Here is a 14,277-nt window from a genome sequence, read left to right as displayed (position 1 = left end):
AAAACAATATATATATGGAAAGAAACAAAAGGACAGGAACGGTAGGCACGTTTGTGCTCTATTGCACGCCCCTTAGAGTCTTCTTAGGAATGGGGTGAGGTCAGGGGTGAAATGCTCCCGGATCGGACGGGATCACGCGATCTGGTAGCGATGGCGGCTGCTGGTTCGGAGGACCGGTAGCAAAAATCCCTGGCCCTGCCCCCTGCCTCTGCTGAGCCGCACCATCTGCAGAGGTTTGGGGGTTTTTTACTTTTAAAGGCTGGTTTTGCTTCAGCCGAAACAGGCCTTTAAAAGTAAAAAACAGCAGAACCTTACTTGTACTCTTACTTGTAGAAAACATGTTTTCTACAAGTAAGAGTAGAGATTCTAAGGCACTTACCTGATTACTGAGGAACGCATGGCCACAGCCCGAAAGCAGTTTCAGTTTCAGCCAAACAGCATCAATCACTCAGCTAATCTATTTCCTCGGTGATCAACTGGCTGGCTTTGCTAGCTGAGGAACTCTGGGATTTGAAGTCCACAATAAAATAAAATAAAATAAAATAAAATAAAATAAAATAAAATAAAATAAAATAAAATAAAATAAAATAAAATAAAATAAGTAAAGTAAAGTAAAGTAAAGTAAAGTAAAGTAAAGTAAAGTAAAATAAAATAAAATAAAATAAAATAAAATAAAATAAAATAAAATATTTGTGCAGCTTTCTGAGATTTTGTGTGTTTCTGTAGTGTTTCACTCTAACTACACAAACACAAAAAATCTCAGAAAGCTGTATTGTGTGTGTGTGTGTGTTAGTTGTGTGTGTGTAAAGTGTGAAAGTTGGTTTTTGAGCTTTTTGTGGCTGTGTGAAGTGTGAAGTGCAGCTGCTTTTACATTGTGTGTGAGTCAGTTGTGTTGTGTTGTGTTGTGTTGTGTTGTGTTGTGTGTGTGTGTGTAAAGTGTGAAAGTTGGTTTTTGAGCTTTTTGTGGCTATGTGAAGTGTGAAGCACAGCTGCTTTTACATTGTGTGTGAGTCAGTTGTGTTGTGTTGTGTTGTGTGTGTGTAAAGTGTGAAAGTTGGTTTTTGAGCTTTTTGTGGCTATGTGGTGTGAAGCGCAGCTGCGTTTACATTGTTTGTGAGTCAGTTGTGTTGTGTTGTGTTGTGTGTGTGTAAAGTGTGAAAGTTGGTTTTTGCTACCTCTTATTGTTTTTTTATACTTTGTTTATTATTTTTATTATTTATTGTTATTGGCCATGCCCACGGAGCCATCTGACCACCAAGCCATGCCCACCAATTAAGCCATGCCCACAGAACCGGTAGGGAAAATTTTTAGATTTCACCCCTGGGTGAGGTCAATAGTGGATAGATTTTGTTTAAAGCTTTTGGGGTTATGAGAAGAGACCACAATGTCAGGTAATACATTCCAAGCACTGATAATTCTGTTACAGAAATCATATTTTCTGCAATCCAAACTGGAGCGGTTGACATTAAGTTTAAATCTGTTGGTAGCTCTTGTGTTATTGTAGTTGAAACTGAAGTAGTTGTTGGCAGGAATTGTCTCTCAAATGCCACCAAGATTTTGAAAGATTTGGGCACATTCTTTTTTCATCAATCCCTCTCTCCTGAGTGTTCCCAAAGTAAGACAGCAGTGACGAACCTGGCTGTGTAACTATCATCAATACAAAAATATTAAGAAGTTAATTATGTCACATAGAGCAGATATGAATGCATATAATTAAGTTATAAAATGTTAACTTTTATTAGTGCTTAGATTACATTTTTCTGGAAAGAATGTAGGGAATTTAATTTTATTACCTGAATTACTTCCTAAGCTTTCCTTAAAAATTGTGATTTCAGTTTATGATTGATGATTATACATTGGTTGTTTCTATTACTTTTTACTTAATTAGTCCTTTCTTGATTAATGGATTTTTGGAGGGATTTTTATTCTTCTAGTGCTTCCAAATATTTGGCTTCAGAGAAGAGGAGAAGAAAAACTGGAGCGCTGCACGTAAGCACTGCAGAAACCTAGAAGGAAACCTGGCTAGTATAGCAAACAAAGCTGTTCAAGGTACAAGCACCTTTCTAAACCATATTGACTATTAACATTTCTTTTAAAATATAGTAATCTTTTCTTAAATTATTTTTATAGGAATTATTATGCCCAATCTTTTTTCCTAAGCTTCAGTTTATAGGTTTTTGCCACTTGGGAAGAGCTGAAAGATATGAAAATGTTGCCACAATTCTTAGGATATGCTCCTTCTTTATGGCCCATGCACATTTTTCGCTCATTCCCAACTCAAATATTGCCATGCTGAAAATATAAGGGCAATAAGAATCCAAAGTAATTTTCCAATAATATAAAAGTGTGCATTGGCAATATTATATGAGTTAAGGATTAGTTAAAGCAGTTACAAGTGTTTAGCTGGATTATTTTCAAAGCAGAATTTAGTAAAATTATTTTATTATTTTTAGCAGCAGCACATATCCTTATGTTTTATTCATTACATTTAAAGGTTATATTGACTAAGAACAACCATCACCACTCCCATAGTTATCTGAAAGGTATAAACAGAAACTTATATAGAAAGTAAAGGGGCAGGTATGGCGGACGCGGGGGCCCATATCAGATTCGGGGAGTGCGCACTCGCTATTTACGAGCGATTGCACACTCCGGTCCCCCGGCAGTTTCCCGTTTCCCGAGTGGCCTAAATCCCCAGAGGCTGGACCTTCGTCTGATGTTATGCAATGCCAGGTCTGTTGTAAATAAAGCCCCCCTCATCGCTGATCTTATACAGGAGCGGGGCGTGGACCTGATTGGCATTTCGGAGACCTGGTTGGGCACGGAAGGGGGGGTTCCCCTGGTAGAAATGTGCCCACCAGGTTTCCATGCATTCCATCAGGCAAGGGCCCAGGGTAGGGGCGGGGGATGGTGGTTGTTATCAACGAGAGTCTAGAACCGAGGGAGACCACTGTGCCACAGATAGCCGGATGCGAGTCTCTCCTTGTGAAGTGGGGCCGGGGGATGCAGGTGGGTTTACTGATCACATACCTGGCTCCTTGCTGCATGACAGAAGCCCTGCCCGAGCTGCTGGATGTGATCGCCGGGACGGTGGTGGAGACCCCCAGACTTATGGTCATGGGGGACTTCAATCTACCGTTGGTGGGGGTGGCATCCACGTCAGCTCAGGAGTTCATGGCCTCCATGACGGCCTTGGAGCTGACCCAGTTAGTTGATGGTCCCACTCACATCGGGGGAAACACTCTGGACTTGATTTTCGTCTCTGGCCAGTGGTTGAATGATCTGGAGTTAGGGGAGTTAGTTATTAGACCCTTGTCATGGTCAGATCATTCGCTCCTTCAACTGGACTTTCGAACCGCCGACCCCCGCCGCAGGGAGACGGAACCCACTTGTTGGTTCCGTCCCAGGCGCCTGATGGACCCTGAGAGGTTCCAGATGGAACTTGGGCCATTCCCTGAGGATTTGGCCCACGACTCGGCTGGGGATCTAGTTGCCGCCTGGGATCGGACGGCGCCTGGTGTTCTAGACCGAGTTGTGTCTTTGCAGCCTCTGACCCGGTGCCCCTTGGTACTCCGAGGGGCTGAGGGAGATGAAGCGCCGGAGAAGATGCCTAGAGAGCATCTGGAGGTCCAGCCGCTCTGAATCTGATCGTACACTAGTCTTACATTCGGACCTATCTAGTGGCAACGAGGGTGGCGAAATGGGAATATTTTTCCACTCTCATTGCATCAGCAGATAACTGCCCAGCCACCCTGTTTAGGGTGACCCGCTCGCTCCTTCAACAGGTCGAGCTGAAGAGTTTGGACAGTATCTGTTTGATAAAATCGCTCAGATTCGGGAAGGGTTGGACACTGATTGGGTAGATCCAGGCGGGGTGGAAGAGGCAGGTCTTGGGGTTACTATCTGGGACGAGTTTGATTCTGTGGCTCCTGAGGACGTGGACAGGATACTGGGGGGACTGAATGCGACCACATGTTTACTGGACCCGTGTCCCTCCTGGCTGGTACTGGCCACCCGGGAGGTGACACAAGGCTGACTCCAGGGAATTGTGAACGCTTCTTTGATGGAGGGTGTTTTCCCTACCGCCTTGAAAGAGGCGGTGGTGCGGCCCCTCCTCAAGAAGCCCTCCCTGGATCCAGCTATTTTAGGAAATTACCGTCCTGTATCCAACCTTCATTTGGTGGTGAAGATTGTTGAGAGTGTGGTTGCACGTCAGTTGCCCCAGTACCTGGATGAAACCGTCTATCTAGATCCGTTCCAGTCCAGTTTCCGGCCTGGTTACAGCACGGAAACAGCCATGGTCACGTTGGTTGATGATCTCTGGAGGGCTTGGGACAGAGGTTGTTCCTCTGTCCTGGTCCTACTAGATCTCTCAGCGGCTTTTGATACCATCAACCATGGTATCCTGCTGCACCGGTTCGGGGGACTTGGAGTGGGAGGCACCGTTCATCAGTGGTTCTCCTCCTACCTCTCCGACCGGTCGCAGAAGGTGTTGACAGGAGAGCAGAGATCGGCCCCGAGGCACCTCTTATGTGGGGTGCCACAAGGGTCGGTTCTCTCGCCTCTTCTGTTCAACATCTACATGAAGCCGCTGGGTGAGATCATCCGTGGTTTTGGAGTGAGTTGTCACCTATACGCTGAAAATACTCAGCTGTATATTTCCACCCCTAACCACCCCAACGAGGCTGTTGAAGTGATGTCCCAGTGCCTGGAGGCCGTACAGATCTGGGTGGGGAGAAACAGACTCAGACTCAATCCCACCAAGACCTAGTGGCTGTGGATGCCGGCGGCCCGGTACAGTCAGCTATTCCATCGCTGACCGTTGGGGGCGAGTCATTGGCTCCCATGGAAAGGGCTCGCAATCTGGGTGTACGGCTGTCTTTAGAAGAACATATGACGGCCGTCACCAGGGGGGCTTTTTATCAGGTTTGCCTGATACGCCAGTTGCGCCCCTTTCTGTATCGGGCTTCCTTATGCACAGTCACCCATGCCCTTGTTACATCCCGTCTGGACTACTGCAATGCTCTCTACATGGGGCTTTCCTTGAAGGGGATCCAGAGGCTTCAACTGGTCCAGAATGTGGCTGCGCGGGTGATAGAGGGAGCACCTCGTGGCTCCCGTGTGACACCTCTCCTGTGCAGTCTGCACTGGCTCCCAGTGATCTTCCGGGTCCAATTCAAGGTGCTTGTTATCACCTTCAAAGCACTCCATGGCTTAGGACCGGGGTATCTACGGGACCGCCTACTGCCACCAGTAGCCTCACACCGACCAGGGCGGTCTCACAGAGAGGGCCTCCTCCGGATACCGTCAGCCAAACAATGTTGGCTGGCGACCTCCAGGGGGAGGGCCTTCTCTGTGGGGGCTCCCGCCCTCTGGAATGAGCTGCCTCCGGGGCTTCGTCAACTCCCCGACCTCTGGACTTTCCGCCACGAGCTGAAGACGCTGTTGTTTCGACGTGCAGGACTAGCTTGAACATAGTTTTAATTTCAGGGTTTTAATCAGGGTTTTAAATGGGGTTTTAAATTGTATTTAAATTTTTAGGCCGTTATTGAATCAGTTTTTTATATAGTTTTTTTAAATTTGTATTGTATGTACTGTGTTTTTACTGGCTGTGAACCGCCCTGAGTCCTTCGGGAGAAGGGCGGTATACAAATATAATAAATAAAATAAATAAATAAAAAAAAGTATGGGTTATATGGTGAGGTGAGCTCATTCATTGGTTCAGGCTTCAGCATCATCATAGCCATTTTTATATCTCAATCTTTGGTTAGATCGACAAAGTGATTGATGGCTGTTTGAGCCTGCCTGGGGAACAGCAGAGTTCAGGTCAATCCTGACATGACTAAGTAATTACAACTGTTTAGTTATTTGGTCCTGCTTGGTCAAGGACATTTTTTGAATGGGGCTACACTTCCTCATTCAAACTGGTGCCAACTGGAGGGTCTTCTAAAACTCAAAGCTCTTAATTTAATGGCAGTTTGACATCTGGCCAGGGGACCTTTGCACAGGTTCATCTTGGTCAGGGACATTTTCATCATTGGTATTTCATTACAATATAATGTTGCATTATATTTTCTCATTCAAAACTGGTACAGAATCCACCTAGATTCCCAGCTCCTGCTTAAACAGCAGGTTGACTCTGTGGTCAAGGGAGCTTTGCACAGGTTCATCTTGTGTGCCAGTTGTACCTCTTCACCAGGATACTTTGTGAGGATTCATTATACCCTTTACTCATCATGATTGGACAACTGGACAATGCCGTCTAAATGGAGCCACCTTTGAAGACCATCCAGGAGCTATTGCTGGTTCAAAATGCAAAAGTGCAAGTAATAACGAATGCTTCTCCCTAACCTATAAACTACTACTGCTATGTGAGCTGCATTGATTGCCAATAACTTCTAGGTGCAGTTTACGGATTTGGTTATAACCTATAAAGCCTTTCATTGCATGAGGCTTGGCTATCTGGCTGTATTCAGTTGTTTCTGATTGCCAAGTATGGTACAGTTTCTCCAGGTCCCTTATATTGTCATCTTGTGCTCCCTCTCTGTTGCAGCCTCCATCCTCTGGATCAGTAGTTCACAGAGCTATTGACGGCAGCCTGACCCACAGCTCTTCAGACCTGGCTCTGATCCCAGGCCTAGAGTAGTGAATTTGTATAGTATAGCCTTTATTGTCATTGTATGTCATGTATACAACAAAATTGGTTATGAAGCCACTGTTACGGTTTCATGTTATTGTTCACTGATTTGGTTTGACTGTCTGTGCTATTTTATGGGATTATTATTATTTTTGCTGTTTTATTGTTTGGGGGTAGTTTTGTAAACCACCCGGAGCCACTGGGCAAACCATAATAACATCAACATAGTTGGAGGTGCTAGTACATTGATGGCAGACTCACCTCTACCCTCTTTGCTCTTTGTTCTTTATCCATCCTTTTTTTTTTTTGGTTATCATATCCATGTATTCTCATTTTGTTCTTTTTCATTATTTATTTTATTATTCTATTATTTTATTCCTGTTCCATTTAAACACTTTTTATTTTCTTATTTTTAAATATTGAAAGCTGCCTTAAGCAGCCACGCATCGAGATAGGCGGCAAATAAATTTTTAAAATAAATAAGTAAAATAGCTTAAACACCCAAGTGTGCTAAACAGTAGGGCATCTAATAGAGACAGCAATTACAGCAAAGTTAGTAACACCTCTAGAGGTATCCAGTGACTTGCTACCTAATAAGAGGAAAATTGGATTTACGGACAAGCAATGGGAGTGGACATAGCTACTAAAACATCAGGAACATGAGATGGAAGCTACAATTTGGATAACTCAATTTATGGCAGCAGTTTAAAGCAAAAGACAAAATTGTATCCTTGCATTTTTCCTGACATCCTTCCAAATTGTATATGGAAGGATCTTAAGATAGGAACATAGAAATGATGGCTGTCATAAACATTGTATGTGAGCAGAGTTTGATAAAGCACTTTTTAAAATCTGACATAATCAAAGTAAATTTTAAAAAGAATGGAACAAAATATAATAAATAATGGATCTGCCAAATAATTTATTGTAAAATATATCTGCATTTCCCCCCAGCTTTTCTCACAGTAAATTTAAAAAGTGCTGCTGGTGATACTTGGATTGGATTAAGTGACAAGAATCGGCATGGACTTTTCCTTTGGACTGATGGGAGTGGAGTCTATTTTACAAACTGGCTAAAGGGTCACCTCGTTTAACCAATGTAAGTCCAAATTGTTGGGTTTTTTCCTGTTCTATTTCCCCACAAATCTCCTTGATGCTGAATTTCTGCAATGATACAGAAAAGAGTCCCTTTTTTGTGAGATGGCTGGCCATATATATTTAATGAATGAATAAATGAATAAACCGAGTCTAGAACAAGATAGCTCAGGCAGTAGAGAAGCCTGTTATTAGAACACAGAGCCTGCAATTACTGCAGGTTCGAGCCCGGCCCAAGGTTGACTCAGCCTTCCACCCTTTATAAGGTAGGTAAAATGAGGACCCAGATTGTTGGGGGGGCAATAAGTTGACTTTGTAAAAAAATATACAAATAGAATGAGACTATTGCCTTATACATTGTAAGCCGCCCTGAGTCTTCGGAGAAGGGCGGGGTATAAATGTAAACAAAAAAAAAAGAAAAGAATAATGATCGTGAAGAGTTTATAAAAAACCCTTATTGGGGAAAAAGGTAATTTGAAACATTTGAGCTCAGAATATGATCTAAGCATCAAAACACACTAATTAAACTACCGTTAAGATGTTGAAGTGTAAAGTTGCTCTCAAAAGTCTCTGGGACAGTTTTTCTTTCTACTTTTTTTTTTTCATATTGCCAATGGGATAAGAGTTTCACTGGAAGAATATTGTATGAAGTTGCAGAGTTAACTCCCTCTGACCCAACTGTCCTGCATCTGTGTACACTAAAGTTCTGTTTGCCACAAGTGTTTAGCTTGTCTTAGGCAAAGGAGGCAGAATGTTAAGCTTATGGGCATCCCGTCTGAAATCTTCTATAGGATTTTCAGAGGCAACATGCATACTTTAAAATGTAAAGTAAGAGGTTCTTTAGACCAATCCTTCAGTGTGATATGATAACTCAGATCTTTTCTGTCTGTTAAATAAGAAAAGTCTGCTGTGCTTTCTCCTCATCAATAGAGGGTGATATAATACCAAAAGAAATTCAGTCTTACTCCTGTCTCTCTACTTATGAATGAAAAATATGCCGTTGCATATTATGTTTTGGAGAATTTTACTATTGCCAACACTCCTTTAAAGAAAATGATCCAGTAAAATGAAATTTAGAAATAAAAATATATAATAAGTATGGAGAAGAAATGACTCTGCCCGGTTTAGAATCCCTGACCCATAAATCTTGCTACAGCCTTCAAATTCACAGAAGAGATTTGATTCTCATGGCTGCTTACCTTCGATGTATGCAATGACTTGTGTACAGTATCCCAAAGGGCAAAGCTTGGTGACATGAGCAAAGAACTCATTTTCCATCTTGGTGCCCCGAAGGGCCAGTGTGGCATCTTTGAAGGCTTCTCCAGTTTGTCTCCATGACTGTATATGTGTAGAGATCACTTTTGATGGGTTTGCCAAAGAAACATAATGTAGTGGCTCTGTACATGCACACTGGGACTTTTGGGAAGAGATGGGTGTCTAAATGTTTCCTGTGCCTAAAACAGAATGTTCTACACAATCCGTTATTTTCATGAAGTACCCCAACTATAAAAATTCATTAAAGACTGCTGTTAGAAACTATTGACTTCCTTTTCCCCTTTCCAGTTCTATACTATAGGCAGTGGCAACATCTTACTTGGAGGCTCAAATGCTTCTATTGACTATGCTTCAGGATGTTTCTGTGCTAGATTCTATAGGACATTATGACAAATGGCAGATACTCACATCTTATATAGTTATCAGGAACAAAAAAAAAACCCCACATTTTTTTGTCTTTTGAGATTATAAAGGAGGGGTTCCAGAAAGATTGTTCCAATCATGATACCAGTGACTGCATTTGGCTTTCTTGCTATGCATAAATATTGTAGGGTGATTGCGTTTTTATGCTGAGAAAGCCTGAAAGGCTTGCAGGATATTGGAGAGTTGGATCCTGTTCTTCTAAGAGGAGCTACATCTGCCAAAAAACCACTGGTAAGTTTATAGAAGTCTTGGAAAATAATTCAGTTTCAGAAAATAAGGACATCTAATTTGTAGGATCCAATCTGGGTTGGTCACTGGATTTATGTGGTGTATGGTTGGATGTGGCTTCCTATTGGTTGATTGGTATATTGATGTCCTCTTGTTTTCTTGTGCTGCTACATGCTGGGCTACAAAGGACCTAATAAGCTGGTAGTAAATCAGCATTCCTATTGACTGACAAGGGACTCATTTCCCAGCCTCAATCATATCTGCTTAGTCAACAATCTTAGTAGCTGCAAAATTGGATGTTCATGACAGTGTGAGCTTACCATAATTATCTGACCTCTTGCTTGTGTTCTTGCAATCAGGTGGTTAGCTTCCTCTTCATCTGTCCTACATAGTCACAAAGGCAATCCAGGCAGGAAATCTAGTTGATTACATTAGAAGTATCTCTCACCTCCAAGCAATGTTTGCAAAGCATGATTTGTTCTCATATCTGGGCAGTGTGTGATGCCCACTCTAAATCTTGGAAACTGCAGTTCTACTTCTTCCAAATATTTTTGATGCATGGAAGGATGTGCCATATGCAGTAGTTGGTCTTATGCCTTCTTTCTTCATTTTTCTTTCTTGGGTATTACGTAGGTGTCTTGCAAAAAATGTTCATGGATATTGTTCTGCCTGAAATTAAATTAAATTAAACAATTAATTTAGATAATTTCTACAGATTAATATCAAAAATTGAAAAAAGTGAATCAGTTATCTTTGATTTTGATGATTAGAAGGTATAGATTCTACAAAGAAGAGAAATATGCATCCTGAAAGAGACAGAGAAGTTAAATATACTATATATGTGTGTTTATGTGTAGTTATAACTTCTGTGAGGATTATTGCAAGCCATTTGTTTATGTATTTTATTTCTTCTCTTCCTATTTTTATTCAATTATTTTTCATTTCTTAAACTTTTTAAGTTTCTTTAATTATTTTTATTTTTTCCCTCTATTGAATATTAGTTTGTATTAGTTTTTATCTTCTTTTTAAAAAGTTTTAATAAACGTTATATACATCAAAAGAAAAACCTGTGGGGAACGAACTTGTTTGAGCCAAGTAAGACTGCAATAAGTCGGATATGCTAACCAAGAAAGTACATTGTGAAGAAATGTATAGAAATTGTAAACTTAAATCACAGAATCATTAATTTCAGGAAGTATTTAAATAAAGTGAACTAAAAAACATATTCATGATACCAAATATCTAAAGCCCAATATAAAGGCTTTTTGTAGCATTGAATCAATTATTTAGCCAAAAGGCCAAAACTATTTCCAAGAAAGCGCTCTCCTGCTCTTGTATTAGAGATTTAATGAAGCAAGAAGTCAATCAAATTGTTTTTGAAACTAATATCTAGACTGAAAGTTCTTATAGCCTGAATAATTAAGTTTATATTTGTACTGGTACTCAGCGAATATCCTGAGTTCATGAATTCACATATTTGGACTAACTAAACATATAAATTTAATATTATGCCTCAAGAAGTTCTCCTATTTATTTAATGTGATTTTGATTTTCTACAATGAAGTATTCTCATGGTATGAAACTGAGAGGATATTTTAAGAAAAGATAAAAATTAAATATTAAGGGTTTTCAGAATAAAAAAAATAGCAGAACTGTGTGTGATCTTGACTGATTTTTTTTTTAAGGTCCTGAACCTTACTTTGAAGCAACAGTTCCAGTATCTCACTATATCAGTTATGGAAATAGCAGCTATTCTATGGTTGGTCCCAAGATGACCTGGGAAGCAGCAAAGAGGAAATGTGAATCTGAAAATTCAAAACTTGCCACCATTGTAGACCCCTATGCAGAATCATTCCTATGGCTGCAAGTATTCAAATACAAGGAGCCTGTATGGATTGGACTAAGCAGCAAAGAGGTAAGAACAGAATCTATACATTTACAATGAAGCCCTATATTTAAAATTGTATACTTGGAAAAATTGTCACATAGATAAAGAACTCAAGAAAAGGAGTTTGTGAGTATAGAAGGTGTTATGGATACAGGTGGTCCCTGTTTAGCAACTATATTTGGGATTGGTGACTTGATTCTTAAACAAAGACATCAGTAAGCCAAACTGCAACTTTGATTATTATGATCTTAAGGTCATAAATGCAAAGATTAGTCATAAAGATGCTCCTTTATCAATGTTGTAAGTGCCAAGATCACTAAATTAAGCACCTAACTTGACATATATGTGACAATTTTCTAAATGGACCTTGAAGACTAAATGCTTTCATAGAATTGATTTATTTCTGTAAGTGATGGGGTGTTGGTCCTACCGGATATGCTCCTTCTCATTGAGTGGAGACAGCATTCAGGAATGGGTTGTCCTCATCTGCTAGCCAATAGGACTGAGTTTGCCAAAGTTGCAAGGGCACACCTACAGCAATGATCTCCAGCTTTTTGTGAAGGCATAGAGATACTGGACATTCTTGGTTAGAAGTTTCACCCGCCAATTGACCTAGACCAGCTGGTCACTAGGGTGGGGCTGGATGCTGTCTCCACTCAAGGAGAAGGAGTATATCAGGTAGGACCAACGCCTTCTCCATTATAGTGGAGATAGTATCCAGGAATGGGACATACCAAAGTGGTCTTGTCCTTACAGGTGGGCCGCAGCTCGGTCTGAGGTCCCCTCATCAGCATGTACCCTTTGGAGGACCCGTCTACCAAAGGCCACCTCAGCCAAAGCATAGCAGTCCAGTTTATAGTGTTTGATGAAAGGGGATAGAGAGAACTATGTAGTCACATGGCAGACCTCTTCCAGCGAGGCTTGCCTCACTCACGCCACATTTGTGGCCGCACACTCCTGATCCAACCCACGAAATCCTTTATATTCACCTGCCGTTCTTGGGAGAGGTGTACCTTGCACTCAATGGTGTCTATCTCTGCTCCTAAATGCAGCAACCAGTTAGTTGGTAACAAATGGCTCTTATTGATATTTATGGAAAACCCGTGGTCCCAAAGCACCTGGATAATGATTCTGAGAAGCTCACACGCCTGGGATTCAGAGGATGGATCAGGATGTCACCCAGGTAGCACGGGACATACATGGGAAGAGCCTGGAGGTGCGCTGCCAAGGCAGCCAACAATTTTGTGAACGCCCTTGGGGCTGACGATAGGCTGAAGGGCAAGGCCCTGTATTGATAATGCTAGCTTGCGTAATAAAAGTGGAGATATTGCCTATGTCCTGGAAAAATGGGGACATGAAGATAAGCTTCAGTAAAATCAATAGAAGTGAAGAAGTCACCCTCTCTTACACCATCCAAGAGGGACTGAAGTGAATGCATCTTGAACTGCTTGTAGATGATGCAGCGGTTCAGTCTTTTGAGGTCCAGAATTGCCCTGTACCCCCACCCAAGGGCTTTGCAATTACCAATAGGATAGAATAAAATCCCATTCCATGCTGATCGTCTGGAACCGGTTGGAAGGACTGAATATCCAACAGATGTTGAATAGTGGTTTCCATGAGGACCCTTTTGATCCTGTTCCCTGAAACAGGACAGCGAATGAAAAACTTCCAGGTGTGGAGAAGAATTCTAAGGAAAGGCCCGTATGGACTGTCCTCAGAACCCATCCATCCATAGTAATGCTCTCCCACTGCCCAGCAAAGTCAGCAAGGTGTCCCCCAATGGGAGAACCACCATTTCTCTTACTTCTGGCATCTTCAAAAACGGCTTCCTTCCCCTTGAAAGGGCTGCTTAAGGGGGAATGTTGTGACCCAGGTTCCTGGACCCAGACTCCTGGACTCGGATGATTCAGAAAGTGAGGGAGAAGACCTGGCAAGCCCTGCTTCTCTTGGGCCCTCTCCCTCCCTGGCACCCACTCAAAGGGAGGAGGAGGGGCCGGCAAGGCCTGATTCTCTCGAGCCTTCTTCTGATTTGGCAACGCCCCAAGAACAGTTTTGGAGTGATGCAAGACTGCGCAGACGTGACCGGCGCGCGCAGCAGAAGCAGCGTTGGGATAAAGCCAAGGAATGATGGTCATGCAGTGACATCTGCAGAGACTATAAATAGGAGGCGGGACTTCCTGGTTTTTTGTCTTGGACAAAGCAATGAATTTGCGCGGGCAAACTGTATCAATGGAGGGAAGAATATATTCGTGAGTAATTCTGGCCTTATCTATAATTTCCTCGTTATCTCCAGAAACTTGGCAGGCCCGTGGGTAGACGTGGCCAGGACATTTATCTATGTAAATAAAGTAGAAGAGGAGGCCTTTGACTGACTCTTTGTTGGGAGTATTGGGGGAGGGAATCAGAACATTTTGTCCAAGACCCTGACTAAACCATCTTCCACCAAAGATGGACCAGCAGCAGGTACAGCAGCAGTTACAGCAGCTACAAGCGGCTAATCAATAGTTCCAGCAGCAAGTGGCTCACTTGGTAGGCCAACTTGCTGCCGGGAATGTGCCTGCAGCGCCCTCCCCCCCGTCCTCCCACTCCTCCTCCTCATCGCAAGTGCCCGATAACCGTGCCGGATAAGTTTTCTGGGCAGCCTGAGATGTTCACGACCTTCTTGGGACAGTGCCAGCTCTACATGGCTATGCAGCCAGAGGATTTCCCAGACGACCGGGCTAAGGTAGCC

At 42.3% G+C, this 14,277-nt stretch overlaps 1 pseudogene; it reads left to right on the top strand.

Moving 5' to 3' along the window:
- The window catches only part of LOC131198263 (macrophage mannose receptor 1-like), a 55,755-nt pseudogene extending 44,311 nt beyond the window's left edge, over positions 1-11,444 (top strand).
- Positions 11,445-14,277: the final 2,833 nt, after the last annotated feature.

Source organism: Ahaetulla prasina, chromosome 4, assembly GCF_028640845.1.
Source record: "Ahaetulla prasina isolate Xishuangbanna chromosome 4, ASM2864084v1, whole genome shotgun sequence".
Lineage (NCBI taxonomy): Eukaryota > Metazoa > Chordata > Lepidosauria > Squamata > Colubridae > Ahaetulla > Ahaetulla prasina.
This window is presented reverse-complemented; position numbering and strand designations above follow the sequence as displayed.